This window comes from Pithys albifrons, chromosome 12 (assembly GCF_047495875.1).
Source record: "Pithys albifrons albifrons isolate INPA30051 chromosome 12, PitAlb_v1, whole genome shotgun sequence".
Classification (NCBI taxonomy): domain Eukaryota; kingdom Metazoa; phylum Chordata; class Aves; order Passeriformes; family Thamnophilidae; genus Pithys; species Pithys albifrons.
In genome coordinates this window covers 16,603,381-16,619,377 of record NC_092469.1, presented here as the reverse complement: position 1 = coordinate 16,619,377, position 15,997 = coordinate 16,603,381, and the positions used below count along the sequence as shown (strand labels likewise).

The 15,997-nt window shown below is 39.0% G+C and overlaps 1 long non-coding RNA gene across 6 annotated transcripts in view; it reads left to right on the top strand.

Annotated features, from left to right (window-relative positions):
• The window catches only part of LOC139677317 (uncharacterized), a 250,380-nt gene that overhangs the window by 156,701 nt on the left and 77,682 nt on the right, over positions 1 to 15,997 (top strand). For all 6 annotated transcript variants that reach the window (XR_011698847.1, XR_011698851.1, XR_011698849.1 and 3 more), the window contains one exon: positions 9,713 to 9,780. This is a non-coding gene — a long non-coding RNA (uncharacterized lncRNA). The remainder of the gene's footprint in view (positions 1 to 9,712; positions 9,781 to 15,997) is intronic.

Below are 15,997 nucleotides of genomic sequence, written 5' to 3'. Positions count from 1 at the left end.
CAGTGCATTTTGGAATAATACTTCAGGTAAAGGGCAACTTTCAGAAGAACAGACATAGCTGTGAGTAATAGTACAAATCTGATGTCTAAAGGAAGAGCAGTGCTTGGAGAAAGGAGCAGTCTACTTTTGTAAGAAATATATTTCTTACAGTCTGAAGCTGCCTTTAAAGACTGAAGTGATCCAAGTGGAAACTGTGGGAAAGAGAAAATGAATAGAAAACAAATGGACCTAAGGGGACTCACTGAAAGCTAAATCACAGTTTGTGGGAATTATTCCTTTGCTCCAGGTGGTTATATGTTGGGCTAGGAGGAACTTGTGATAAAACAAAGATGAAGACCTGGCTCATCGTGGCTCAAACCCAAGGCATAGCTACAGCACCTAATTATAATTGATATCCCATTTCCTAGACAGGGATGGCTTTCCAAAAGCCCACTCAATGTAAATTTTGATCAGACCACAGCTCTGAGAAGGACATCAGATCTCATAGCCATAGAGTTTCTGGATTATGGTTGTGGTGATTTGTTTTCTTTCAGGTTTGCAAACACCGGGGGTGTGTCCACGCTCCTTGATCCAGCCTAGGAATGATCTTGGCCCTTTTTGTTTGTGGTGTTAGGGCTGTTTGCCAGTGTGCAGTTCTAAAGTCACAGTTTCACTTGCATTCTGGGCAATACCTCCCACGTTTTGGACTCTGCAGTACTCGGTGTAAATGGCTCCTGAGAGCTCCTTTGGCAGCCAAAAAAAGCGATACTGTGTTTAATTTCTGGCACTGCCACTTGCTGAATTGCCGACACAGCTGTAGCAGACCTCCAGGTCTGGATAGATCTGGCTAGAGCAGAAGATCCCTACGTTTCCTGACTGGACTCCATGTAATCCATGCCACTCAGGACCTGATCTAGGGCAGCCAAGCAGAAATGTAACTCCTTTCTACCAAACACATTTTGGCAATGATTTTAACATTGTTCTGTAAGAAAGAGGGGAAAGAGGTGAATTCTTTGAGAAATTAGCCTTAGTAAGGCTAATTGATGCCTTCTTTCAACAGGGTCTATCAGGAAGGTCTGCTGTGTACAAGCAGAAGATTAATTTTTTTACATCACAACTTTAGAAGGAAAAAGACATCTCTGCCCCTAGCAACACATTTCTACTTTCCCGTGGGTCAGAGCCCAGTGTTCATGTGGCTGAGTAGTGTGATATATCAGGAGACTGATGTGGTAGAGATCTAATTGTGGAATTTTTAATTATTTTTTATTCCTGCACACAAAGGTATTGGTGTGAACCTGATGGAGGCCTGGGAACAACTTATTTCAGCAGCAGTAACCCTTATTCACCTTGACTTGGATCATATCCCTACCACAACATTAATAGCCTCACACACTCAGAGAAAGAAAGGAATAAAGTAATATGAAAAATACAAGGCATATTTGCTATCCAGCTTCATTTTTTGCTTTCCTGATGGTGCCACCATAACAGTCGGTCTGATTTGTGTCCATAATGAGCATTTAAGAATTCATATTTTAGACAAAAAGAGCCAGTCCTTTCAAGAGCATTTGCTGCCCCTAGAAGCCATGCAGAATAATTTATGCTGGTTCTCAGTAAATTCATCCAGACATGAGAATCCCATGAACGTTGGAGTCTCTGGGAAGAATGTGTCCCTTGGCTTAGCTTGGCTTGCATAGTGGCAGGCACAGTAATATAGAGATGCTGACAATGACAAAAGTTCCTTAGAAGGCAGCTCTAAACAGCAGTACAGTGAATGCAAGGAAATTGCTGCTGGTTTAAAAAAGTACTGCACTGTTGGTAGTAGAAAAAAAATTGAGTCCACACAAGTTAAGCTCCATCACCTTACTGAGATGAAGGAAAAAGATGGAGCTTCTTTCCATGCTGGGCTCCATGTCATGCAACAACCAAATGCCTTTAGTCTCCCATAACAAACTCTCTTGCAGGGTGAAGTACCCTTCAAGATCATGGTAAACCCTACCAGGATGCTGTTGGTGGGGTTGCAAACGCATAGTCACCAGAGCACAATCTCAGAGCCATTGGAGCTGTGTGCTGGAAATACATCAGTGACCTATGTGGGGTCACCCATCTGACCTCTTAGAAGAACAAGCAGGATGAAGTAGCCCAGGCAGCCAGCTTGCTGTTACTTGAGATGATTTTTTAACTTCAGACCCAACCATAAAATGTTTTAAAGTTTCTCTTCACCGTGTCAAGAAGTGACACCGACACCATAAATTGCACCGCAGAATGCCCTCAGCCTCGTGAATCATCTGCTGTAACACCTCAGGAATGGACAAGCAGGAGAGGTACGGCAAGAAATGGGCATTTCTTATGTTGTTCCCATACTTTCCAGCATACTCTGCCATGTGAATCTGCCCTCCTGAAATCCATAAAACCCACAAGCAGACTCTCAAACATTTAATTTGAAAGATCTCTGTTTAAATCGTTTTTGACTTGTGCCAGGGCAAGCCTGTCCTCCAGTTAATTATGTTCTAAGCTCACAAAGAGAGCTAGTGAAAACAGTCACTTCATAACCATTTTCTTTCTGTAAACTCAGAGTACTTAGATCTGCATCATTTAATCATAATAGAGCCATATGCATGCAGCTTAACTTTTCTGGAAACCAAAATTAGCTAGAAGACATTTTGGCCTATTTCTGAAATGCTTGTGTATGGGGAAAAGAGCTTTGAGCACTCCAAATGGCTATGTGCTCCCAGACCTGCAGGACCAGAGAAAAGTTCATGTCAGGAATGTTCCCACCTCTGCACTGGTTGCACAGCAACAAATATATATCCTCAATGTAATTTTAGAGTAAAGTTTACTGGTGAGGTTGTTTACTAGCACAAAGAACCTAAGAGGGACTGATGAATATAGGGCAAAGATTAATCTCATTATGGGTCAGTTTTTCGGGGTGTGAATACCTGGTCCAGAGAAAGTTATTTTAGTAGTGGCAACATGGCCCTAAAATGGAGTAGAGGAATATTTCTTTATTAGATATTTATGTATTTTGCAGATATTTGAAAAAACATTGTAATAGCCTCAAAGACATTCAAACCTATTTGCTTAACTAGGCAGTGCTTTAATTTGAATGTCGGTTTGGATATATCTCTGGGTACCTTGAAAGCTCTGAAGAAGGCATCTGCTCAAGTCATTGTCTTAAAAATGATTAGTGAACAGCCAGGGCAGTGATCACATCCAGAGGAGATTGCTGCAGCACACACACCAGAAGCTCCAGGGCTTGGTGCTGAGCTTGCAGTTGTGCTTTGCCAGCAGGACTTTGCAGCAGTCACAGCAGCTTTGTTCTAGTGGGAATAGTGTCTGAGGCAATCCAGCATCTCCTGGTGCTCTTTGATACCCAGATGTGCTTCTCTGCCAAAAGCCCATCTGATGTAGAGGGAGGATGGTGAAACCAAAGGGCATTCCAAAAAGTTCCTAAAAAGATTTGGATAAGCTTAAGGGGAAAGAGTGTAATGATATCTTGATAGATATCTTGCTATCACCCCACTTCCCTGTATTAAAGCTGTCAAAACTTCCTGGGAAAAAGTTTAAGAGAATTTACCAATATGGCTTTAGCTTCTAAATAGTAGTTACTAACAAGGCAGATACTTTGAGTGTTATATGGATGAAAATATTAATTAAAGGTCGCTTACAGAACTCTCTGTGGCTGCAGAATTGCAACACAAATTTGTAGAGGAAATAAACATTCAAGGCTGCAGCCCATCTTGCAGCCAGCTGTTGGCCACCAGCTGAATAGTCCCTTGCAGGGATAACATGGAACATACCTTGGTAAGATTAAAAGGCATATTTTTGGGATCCCCTCATTTGGGTGGGATTCTACAAATTTTTACAGTAATTCTTTGCTCAGCTCTCAGTTCAAGAGACTTAATAAACTTTTCTCTGGCCACTGTGGCTCTTTGTCATCCAAGCAGCCTCCAGCCGGCTAGGCTGAGCTGGTCCCACCAGCAGCAGGGATTCCTGAGTGCTGTTGGTCACACACAGCTCTGGCACAGGAGACTGGGGACAGCTGAGGCTCCTTTAAATGCAGAAGGGAGAATAAGTGAATGAAGAGCAGAAGGATGATGAAGGAGAGGAAGACGATGAGAGAGGAAAAGAGAGTAAAGCTGAGGAAATGAGGCAGATTGCAAATGCATTTATCCTTTCTCAGGAAGTTCACCCTCGGAGCAGCCCCTGAAGGTAGTGCTGGTAACTGATGCTACCTGGTCTAGGTCTAACTTGCTGTCATGCTGACATATATCAGGAAATTAAACCCCCTCTCTCTTGCCAGTGCTCCTGAATATTGATTCCTAATTCCACAACCTGGCCATTATTTGAAACTAAAGCTTGCCGCAAAAGAGAGTGTTAAAACACAGGTCAAGGACAAGCTTGCCCTCCGTGCCTGCAGCAACTTCCCTAGTGCTTCATGAAAGCCATTGTGCCATGAATGGATGGGGGAAAAATACAGCATATTCAGCATGAATAAAACATGACAGTGATGTGCTAGCAAACCATGATCTGTTTTGACTGTGATAACAGTGGAAACCTCAATGGGTGAGGACAAGATCACAGTGCACTGAAACCATGAAGTCAGCTTAACGTGACCACGGTCCACTCGAACTTCTCTGTCACTGCTGCCAGTTGCCTGAGATGTGCTGTGACTGTGATGTGCATCCAGTGAGAGCAAAGTGACACATGAGCATGGCGTGCCAGCAATGCCAGAAAAGATTTGGTACTTGCTGTTTGTGGCTGGTTAGCCATGTGAATGCAAAATGTATGGGGCAGTTTGTAAAGAGCTGGTACTAATCATTTGTATGAATGGTTCTGACTGAAGAGCATTTGGGTTTGAATATATGATACAGATTCCTCCTGTAGTAGGCCTCAAAAAACATTCTGTTACCACAGCTGTTGGCTGGAAGATTCACCTTATTTAAAGTGCTTTCTGAGATTTGATGCTGTCCTTTTTTGTCTTCACTTAATGCCATCCCACAGTGGCAGATTATTAACGGAGATACGTATGGCGATCGATATAATATAAAGATCAACATGTCCTTGAGTTTAGTGCACATAATTTTATAGGGAAGTGTTTTTTTCCCCTCTCCATTTGGCTTGATTATTCAAGAGTTCTTTAACCACTACAACAGAATCCTTTTCAGAAGAAGAGCGTTTTTCTTTCACCCTAGTTGCTATGAGAACATGAATCATCTCTTTAGCACAATAGCAACAACTGTAGTGCTTTAAGTGCATCCACTGATTTTTTACTGTTTGTTCTTTGCTCTCAACAAGATAAGCTGTTGTTATTTCTTTCTTCTTGAACAAGCATAACATGATTGCTGAAGTAGTCAGAATAATTGGACCAAATAGTGAGGCGGTTAATGTAAACAGAAAGAATTTATCTCTTTCACGTACAGTAAATTGTCCTCCAAAAATATGGAAATCTTGTCTATTTCTTGTTGTGCCCTAGAGCAAATTTTGTTGAGTTTGTTGTCACATCATTATTTTTGGACTCTGTGAAATTGCTAATGAGGAACAGGCTGCTTTCAGTGGGATGGTTGTGTGTGTTTAAGGCTGTGATGAGATGTATATGGTCCAGGGGTAAATCACTAGCACAGGAAAGGTTAACATTCTCCCTGAACTCCACATCTACCACAGGTGTAGGTTATCACCAAAACTGTGCCAGGGGGTGGGATGTGGGAGGATGGTGCTGACTTCAGCTGTAGTGAATTAGCTCCTGCAGAGGGGTACATATCACATAATGTGATGTACAGGTTCTTTTGGCAGCTGAGATGGGAATGAGTTCTGCCGTGGAGGAAGATGATATCAAGAACTATTTTGCTTGATTGTTAAGACTCTGAGTTGTTGCTGTAGGTCACCTTCTTTTAGGAATTGTAAGCAACTCTTGGTTGCTCTGTACCCACTGTTAAAGGCAGTATTTTCACAACATTGAGTCTGCTTGAATAAAATGGCTTCTCTGGAGAAGGATCCTTGAAAAGCAAAGGTTGGTGGATGTATTTTGACAGTCTCTTGGTATTTGCTAACCACTGCCTTCCTAAAGCCTTCCTTCAAACCTCCTAATCTTAAACTCCAGAGGTGCTTGTGGAAATCAATGTTGTTTGTAGATGAGGGAGATGGGTGCCTGTGTCAAGTGAAAATGAAAGGTGTTCTCGATGGGATGAGACAAGAGGTTGTGAGAAGCTTGTGGAAGCACTTAAGTGATTTGAGGCTACTGGCTCTTGTTAGGACTTATGTGTCTGATGTGAGAAAGGAGCTGCTACTCCATCCTCATTTGGCACCTGTGATTCATATAATCTATGGCCCCTTTTAAGGAAGGGAATAAATGCTATGCAAATATGTCTAGACAGGTGAGATATGGCTAATGATCAGTTGAGACAATTTTCCCAACAACCCTCTTAGATTTTAATTATTTATAGATCTATAAGTACATACTATGCACTTTTGTAGCACAGGTGAATTAGAGTGGAAAAAAAAATGCAAGCTTATATACAACCAGTGTTTTCAATAGTATCAAATTATTATGCCAATAAAACATGTAAAACCTCTCCAAGATCAAACAGGCATTTGATGTGCTGATTCTGTTTTGGAACAAAAAAAAAAAAAATCCCTGAGTGATTGTTATCTGGTACTTGTAGCTTTGAATAGATAAAAGCAGTGGCCCAGACCTTGACTCGAGTAAATTAATACAACTCCATTGACTTCAGGGAAACAATGTGGATTTATACCAAGTGATGGATCTGTTCTTACTGCTTGATAAAAATCTAGAGGTTAGGCTTCTTCATCAATTTTCATCTAAGAACTAAGAAAGGAAAAGATAATAGGGCTGCAAGTAGGGATATGATTCAGTATTATTCTGATCTTAAACTTCTAACCTCAGGGGAAAGAGGTCTGAATACTTGGCATGGATCTTCCTTAAGTTTGATGAACTGCTTTACCATTGTATTTAATTGTTTGCAGTTGGTATTATACTGAACTAAATGAAGATTATATGCAATTAAGCAAAATAAGAGTGTTGTTTTGAGTGTCTCATTAATTTGCATTAGGCTATTTATGTAGGAAAATCCACCAGCATGATTTAAACATAAAAATATTGAGGTAATCTGGCAGACCAAGCTAAGCTTCTAATCACTTTTTGGCTACTCCCTGAAAATAGCTAGGACCTGCTTAAACTATTTTTGTGTGTCGTGTTTTCTTGTTGGGAAAAAATATAAAAAATCTTAAGAATCCTATTGCATCCACAGTAAGAAGAAGGAAGATGATCTAATGCAGAGGCAAGCAGTGATATTAAGAGAAATAAAACTAAAAGATACATACGAAGAAATAATCCCTATGTGGCAGTAAAACCAGATTCTTAGAATGAACCAGATTCTGATGGCTTAATCATAATTGGTGAAAGTTGACCTCAAATAAATGTAGAATCAAAATGAAATTTATAAAATCCAGTTAATTCTAACACTGATTATGAATCACAATTTACTGTTCTTAGATTAAGTAAAAACTAGGTTTTGGAAAGGAAGTATATTGCTTCGAGTGCAGGCTTTGTCTCATCAAAATGAGCAGTAGAGCTCCAGCTACATTCTAAGGAAGGGGAATTTTGATTCTCCTCTTTACAGACAAATTCCTTGGGCCAGTCACCTTCTTGGCGGTTAGACAGAAATTTGTGTTGGTGACTTGAAAGCAAAGCTGTGATAACCTTTCATGTGGCAAAGGAAGATCTGTGAGTGACTGCTACAAAATGTATTTTCCAAAAATTCTGAAGTCCTGCAATCACTTTGTTTTATAAAAGCATAGCGTCTCATATAATTCAAGGTCTATTTTCAAAAAAATATCTCTTTAGTCATTAAGAATGTTTTTTTTCAGGCCTAAACTGGATTTGAGGGAATATTAACTGACCAAATTTTTCAGGAATTATATTTTAAATTATGGGCATATTATGACTTATTGAATGTGTAGCTTTTATATCTGAATCATTAGTAAAACAAATATTTTATTGCATGTTTGAAATCCTAAATTCAATCTAAAAATGTTGTAGTTTAATCTACTTTTCAACTTGTATTGTCTCTTTATATTTGCATGTGAGGACCTCTTCCAGTTTTTCTGAGGTCTGATGCAAAGACCTTCTATTCAAGGACTGGTTTGTTAGCAGAGGGACTTGGACTGAGACATGGTGGTTTCTCATTCCTTGGTGGCAAATGGATGGGAATTTCCCAAAGACACAAAAACGAGTTCCTGAGGGTGTTGGAGCTTTTAGGACACAGCTTTGAGCTCCATGATATGTGGTTTGAAGCTGCTTTTCCCTGGGAGGCTTGCTTGGTTTTTCTAAATACTTTGCATGAAAGCCAAAGGTGGAGAGTGGTGTTTCTGTGCTTCCTGAATCCACAGGACTTTTGCCAGGGGTGCAACATTTGATTCCCAGAGCTCAGCATTCCAGCCATGGGAGACTGCAGGAGCATCCTCTCCAGTCCTTCAGATGCCTAAACTCACTGAGCTCATTGCATGTGGCTCTTGTGTGATATCACTGAGCAAAAGGGATATAAAACATCTGAAAGGCCCCAACTGTTACAAAAATAAACCTTGCTGATTCTGAATCAAGTGAAACATATGAATTAACATAAACTTATTATCAGCAGGATTTTAATTTGATTTTTCTTTATTTTTTTTCTTTCAAACTTTTTAAAGATGTGTTCATATTTTGAAATCTCTACATAATAGAGACCTGGTTTTCCCACCCCTCCTACACAGCATTATGGAGACATAAAATATGTTTCTGGCCATCTGAGTATCATAATGAGGCAGCTGTACAGCTCACTTTGGTTGTTTATACCTATTTGGGCTCAGACCTGTTGCAGTGTCCTCTGGATGAACCTTTCTCATCTCAGACCCTGCAATTTGATGTCTGCTCCAAGCATTGGTTAAAGACCAAGTTTCAGCAGTGCATTTACTCTGTGTGAAATTTAGTGGGTTTAAATCATCACCTTTCTAGTGAAATATGCCAGTTTGAGGCTTGGAGATCTTGTGGCTTTGTTTTAAATAATGTCTGGGGCTGGGCTTCAGCCCTTGGCTTTGAAACCTGCCAGCATGTTGCACAGACTTGCAAAATAAATCTGTACAGTTTGTTATCATAAACCACTGCATGGGGAATTTTTTGAAAGAGCTGAGAGAATTGCAGGGATATGTAGTGTATGTATAGATGTACAAGCACAATGAGGTGAAGTCTCTCTAGTCTCTAGTTGTTTGAATTTGTGTCAGATTATTTCAATGGCTTTTGTGTACACCTCAACTAGTGGTTTTGGGGTTTTTTTTGTTGGTGGGTGGTTTTTTTGTTGTTTTTCTTTTTTGTGTTTTTTTTTTGTTTGTTGGGGGTTTTTTGGGGTTTTGGTTTTGGTTGTTTTTTTTTTTTTTTTTTTAGTTTAGATGTCAGTTCTTTCAATTCCAGAACCAGGAAGGGGATTTTGTCCTACTCCAAATCTCATGCTAATGTGTTCTGATGAGTGTGCATCCTGTGCCGTACCTTCAACTGTAATTAATTAATGGATATTCATGTAGCCATTCTTTTCTCTGTGAAACTGATCCCAACCAAACTGTCTTTAAATCTTATGTGAGCCTCTTTTTCCTTGTAAAACTGAAAGTCGCCTTCATCCACTGTGGAAACTGATCTCGTACTCAGCTCTGATTTTTTCCTTTTTTTTTTCTTTTTTTCTCCCCTCAGTTCCTGTTTTGAGACTTGTCCCTCACTAGGACTGCTGTCAGCCCGTACTGGTGGAGAAATATTTTGAGGTATGTGAAATTACTATCAGAGATTTGCCTCTGACCATGTCACTTTGTATGCAGCATATCCAGCAAAAACATTCATATGCCAAAATAACTATGAGCTTACAGGATGTTAGCCTGGGATAACTGTAGCTTTACAGTCTAGCTTGTAAATTTTTTATCCTGCATACAAGCCCCCATATACATGCATAACACATAACCTAAACCATGTTATCACTACTACACAAACTAGTGCTGTAAAAATGCAACCAAAGCTAAATTTAAATACATGTGTGAGTGCAAAGCACTCAGCTTCTGTAAAAAAGGTAAAATTGGGCTCCTGTGATAAAGATATATGTCCTTAATTTAGCCTGAGAAATCACCAAACTCATTGTGTTGATGGTATGACCTAAACTAATCTTCTGTCCAGATTTTCAAAGATGAAAAATATTTAGAAAACTAATCTAATGGAATGCTGATAGTGTATGATTGTTGAGAGGTTGTAACATTATTTTAAAATATTATAATAAAGCTGATGTGAGATTTTTCCATAATGCAACATCAGTTGTCTGTTATTTGCTTCAGACTATATTTACATGGGAGAATAAGGCTGAAAAAACCTCAGCAGATCTGTTAATACTCGTGGTGCAGGTTATCATAAATGCCAGTAATGTTTTTCTATTCCTGCTTTTTTTTTCCTGTTATTACAGGTTTTTATGAAATATATAAGAAATGTAGCAACATGAAACATAATGTAACCTGGTATTTTCCTTGTTTGATGCTGCTTTTTATTTCTCTGAGTCAAATGGGAGTGCTACAAGGTACCCAGGCCCTTGAATATTTTGTTATACACAGTAGTCTGCATAAACAGAGAAAACTCTAGAGCACACTATGCCTTCCATAGACACCAGTAAGTGGTTTGATTCATAAAGGAAATTAAACACATCAAAACAAGTAATTTGGGGTGAAGGTCACTGGAAATGGAAGCTTGATACGTAGGTGAAGATGCTGCACTGGTTTCAACTGGTTAAAATTTCATTACACTGGTTCCAAGAACATGCATTTTTCTTGGAGGCTTTTGGGGCCTGAAGCTTGTCCTACTCAGGAGCTGTCCCTGGCTGGTGGTCTTATGGCTGAGGAAAGATTTGCTACTGAGGAACAGCCTGAGCAACTCCTGCCTGGAGGGGCAGAAACCGTCCTGATTTGAAGCAGGAAAATGCTTGAGATGCTGATGGTATGGACAACAGGGTTTAGTTTCCTTTAGTGTAATTTTTGTGCTTTGAGAACCTGGACTGTAATTCCTAAGTGCAAAAGATTTTAAAGACTCTTTTTTTATTTTTATGTAATTTTTATTTTTGTACTATCTACTTGATTCTGGCCAAATACTTACATCTTCCAATACATGTGCTACATAGAGAAATTTCAGAGAGTTGTTCCAGACCTGGGAATCTTATGATAAGGATATAAAACATAACAAGCCAGATAAGTGTGATGGTGGTAGAATGAACGCATGAAATGGCAGTAGCAGGGATAGAGTATCAGAATGGAAATACAGGTTTCATTCTCAGTCTCTGCCTATAGGGTATCTTGGACAAGTTTCCAGTACTGAAATCTCTACTCCCATCCAAAACTTGGCCACAATTGATTGCTGTAGTTTCCAGACTCATCCTGCATGCATCATAAGAAACCAAACTACCAAGTTATTTTAAAGTAATAGTATAGCATTTGCTAGATTCCAGATTTTCCCAAACAGCATCTTGGGTGAACCACAAGAGATGCATCTTACAGGACCACAGTCTGCTCCAGCAAACCTGGAGAAACTCCACTGTCTCAGAAAATTAAAAGGATCCAGAAAGTTTGGATCTTTTTCTCCCCTTTTAAACTTTCAGACTGATTTCTTAAAATGGGGAAGAGTTAGAAAAATGTTTCTATTTATTGTATAGATTGGGCATATATTAGGGAGATGAAAGACTGAAAACCAAGTCATTGCCTGTTTGGCAGGCAAACTATTTTGTACAGCTTAAGTATCTGCCACTAAAATGTTGTCATCCAGCAATGGTTACCACAGTATCAACAACTGAAATACCACAGCTGCTATAGAAAATATAATAACTAGTTGTCACAGGAGATTCAGGGCAGGAAGTAAGTGTTTCATCTCCGAGGATAGTCTCTTTAATGGCTATTTTTATAGTCAAGGTTCATATTTGTACTGTTCCTAACTCCAGATGTTGCTTCCAGCAGGGCATAACACAGCAGAATCCAATGGGAAAAGTAGGCACATGAATTATGGCATAGAGCACTTCTATTCAAACAGACTCATTCTACAGCAAAATAGGCATATGATGTTGCAGTATTTAACTCAAGCTTGGATACCTTAAAAAAAGTTGTATTCCCATGTTTTTAGGCCTTAGTCATCCAAATTCAATATTTGTAGTCATCCTTCTGACCCTGAATGGTTACTCCCTCCTTGTTGGAGTGATTTCTGTTAGTGACTGTGTATCATACCAGAGTTCTTTAATTAATCAGTAAGAAGGAGTTTGATCTAGTCATGTTTTTAATGACTCCACATGCTCAGTGAATCAAATCTCAGTTCACCAGGACAGTGAAGTGGTCTGAAAAGGTTTGGAATCTTTCTGTTAAATTAACACACTTCTTGTAAAAAACCATGACTTGTCTTTTCACAGATCAAATTAGTAGGATACTTACTGAAATTTTGCTCCGAAGAGAAGAAAGGTTCATTTCCTTTCTCATCACACAAGTTTTAGTTTCAGTAACAAAAAAATCCAACAATAAAAAGACCCAATCAAAGAACCCACAAACAAGACCCCCTCCCCACCCCACTAGTTTGAGCCTATCAAAATTTCAAACCTTGAAAATGAAATAAGGTTATGCTACACACAAAAGCCTGCCCATGCTGAGAAGAAAAGCTTTCTCTAGTTCTGTTTCCTTCTGTGAAGGCAGAAGTTCAGTTGCATGATCCCCCAACATTGTTCCAAAATATTGGCAGTCTGAATGAGTTTAATATAAAATCACAAATGGAGCATTGCAGCCAGGATTTAACCACCTAAGTTACACCATACTAAAATCTAATACAAACCAATTGTGGTCTAGTGTCTAATTTCCAGAGCTGTAAAGAGAAAGATTCAAAGGAGTCATTCCTGGATTGCACCAATAAGAGGTCAAAATCCCATTCTCAGGATTACTACAATAATTACATCCAGATTCTTGCTTGTGTCTGAAAGAAGACTTCAGGCTAACTTCACATTCTGTTGTAAAGCTTCTAACAAAATGTTTTACTCTAAAAGTGCATTGGATGTTAAAATTCCCAACAATGCTCACAAAATATGGCTCCAATGCCGAGCTTAATTGAATCTGGTTATTTATTATGCAACATAAAACATTTATTATATGGAATGTGTTCAAGAACGTCTCCATTTACCATATGTTTTCAAAAATGCTTTACACAGTGCAAATTGAAAAGATAAATCTGTGGAGTGAAACCACCAAGGGTCAGGTGGTCCAACCTGAGGCTTCAGAGCTGGCTGTGGACTAATCCCTGTCAAGGTGCCTTGGACACCTACTGCTTACACTGGGCTCTCCATTTTCTTTCTCCAACATTGTCTGTGTCCCTTCTGCGGTTCCTGTTTATCTGGTTTTTTGCAGAGTTTGTCAAGTATAGCCACCCAGATTTTGTTTAGTTGCACATGATTTTCCATTTCTTCACTCTCTTCTTTTCTTAGTTGTCTGTTATGAAATGTTATGGTCAGTGCTGTCCTGGCATAGTCCAGCTGTGAAAAAGGCACTATCCAATCACTCTCCATTTATTTTGTTGACAGCATGTGAACTGCAGGAGAACTTGTGTGTGTGGCACAGTGTTGGCTGAAAGCAGTGTCTAGGAAGCACACAAAAATGGTGTTACTGTTGTTTCAGATTCTGCAAAGCTATTTACTGCTCAGTGCAATTTTGCAATTCCTGGCAAGTCACCATAAGTGTATGGTCTCACACTGTTATGAATCCAAGACTATAAGTACTAACATTTCTTTAAATACTTTTTCTGATTTTCCTTTATCTTTCTTAACACTAGTTAAGATGAATTTTTGAGTGAAGGGAAAGGAGGTGGTAACTGCATTTCACTCTTTTGCAATAAACTGTGCATATAAAATAATATCAGATCCTAGGGCTTCTTTTAAAACTCTCTGGCCTTTTATGTCATCTTGTGATGGGTCACAGAATTCAAACTTCTCTCAGACATTCTCTTTAAAGGACATAGTATACTTTTTTTGATGTATTAACACTTGGATGTTAAGCAGTGACTCCCACATTTATTCAGCAAATACTTTCTTGTAAATGAAAATTATTTGCCTTGTTAATTATGCAATCTGATATGAATGCACACATGACCTGCTCCTTTATCAAGCATTCTTGAAAGAAGACTGCCTGGGTAGGGGGGAAAATCATATGAAAGGTTTGTCTTCTGCCTCAGATTGAGGTCAGTCGCTTCTTAGTGAAGCAAATAAGAATGGGAAGATGCACATCCCTGAGCCAAATGTGACACAACACATGACAGAATCCTTCCCAGACATTGGCACATCTTCTGTTCAGGTTAGGATAGTTATATTTGAGGACTAAACCTTGCTAAAAGTTTTCCATTAAGTTTTTACGTATATCTGTACTAAAATAGTCATTTGGGTCAAAAGATACTTGCTATATTGATATGTAATTTTAAAAAAATCTTTATGTATTTGAGATGAAGATAAATTCAAGTGATTAACTGAAAATGACCCATTTCTCTGACCTGCAGAATCTTTTATCTTTTAGCTGCAATAGCTACAATCTGGTTGGTAATGGCTGTTGAATCATGGTGAACTTGTTCTTCTGAAACCAAAGACCAAAATGTTGGTGCCTGAAGTATGATTCTCTTATTTCCCACTGTAATATTCATGAAAAGACTGCTCAGTACAACTTCAGTTGTGCTGCTGACCTTGTGCAGTTGTCAGATGGACTTCAGATGGTGGAATCTATGTTTAGTTTGTTTTGTTTATTCCTCAGCCACATGGTAACATCTCATTGACGTGGTGACAGTTGTTGACTCACAGCTACCGTGGCTCTGAGCAGTGGGGTTCTGGCCTCTGCTCACTATGATGAGCCTCTTCCAGTTTTTGCTCAGAAAATAATTGTGCACCAAGGCAAAAGGTCAGTTTTGGCTCTATGACCCACATGGGAAGGCTTATGGCTTTGTGCTGTGCTACTAACCAGACGTTTATTCAACTATTTTATCCAGCTTTGCCATGAGGCTCCAAATATCAGGAGAGTCACTTGCCGTAGAGAACATTCACACGTTCAATTTATAGAAAATTTATAGGAAACTTAAAAACTCTATTCAGTAATATACTTGTTCCCATAAAACTTACATTGGATCAAGCCAAAACTGAAATATGCTGCTGTTTAAACAGAAACAGAAATAAGTATCCCACGCTAGGTTAATTTAATATTACATTCAGATGTTTGGAATTAAGTGATGAAGCAGATGGGACAGTGATGACCAGTTCTTAATAAAATAAAAAAATGATACTTTTTAGCTTATTTACTTTTAAGAGCCATCACAAATGGCTATGGATAATAGAACAGCCCATTTTTACTCTGATTCTTTTAAGAGTTAGGATTATACTTGTCCATATGTCAATCCCCTCTCCCCATTATAACATCTCTACTTACAGTACTCAACTATCCACTCTAATTTAGCTCATTGCTAATAAAAGTAATACTCCTTACTCTGTGCTGGGGTTAGGGGAGTAGCATAGCTCTAGTTTCCAGTAAAATTCTGTGAACTGTGCTTTTGCAGTACATGGAGGATGAAACTGTCTGGCAACAAGGCATATATACATAAAGGCTACATCACCTATTAGGAAAATACTCCACTATTTATTGATCCAACACATTTATACGAATAAGATATCATTTAAAATGGCTTTTTTTTTCCTTGTAGATGAAATTAGATGTATGTCAGGTGTGTCTTCTTAGATTTTCATTTGTTATAGCCTCTAAATGACCAAACATGCTCTTTGTTTCTCAGATTTCCCAGACTAACTTAATATGCTAAGGCAGCCATGTCTGCAGTCCTATCTAATGATGGAGTTGAGAGTGAGAATAACAGAACCAAATCAACTAAAAGCCATCATTAGGAAAGCCACTGGTGGTCAGCCATGTTTGAAACGGGTCCAGTTTTCAGGCATATGTTGGTGTT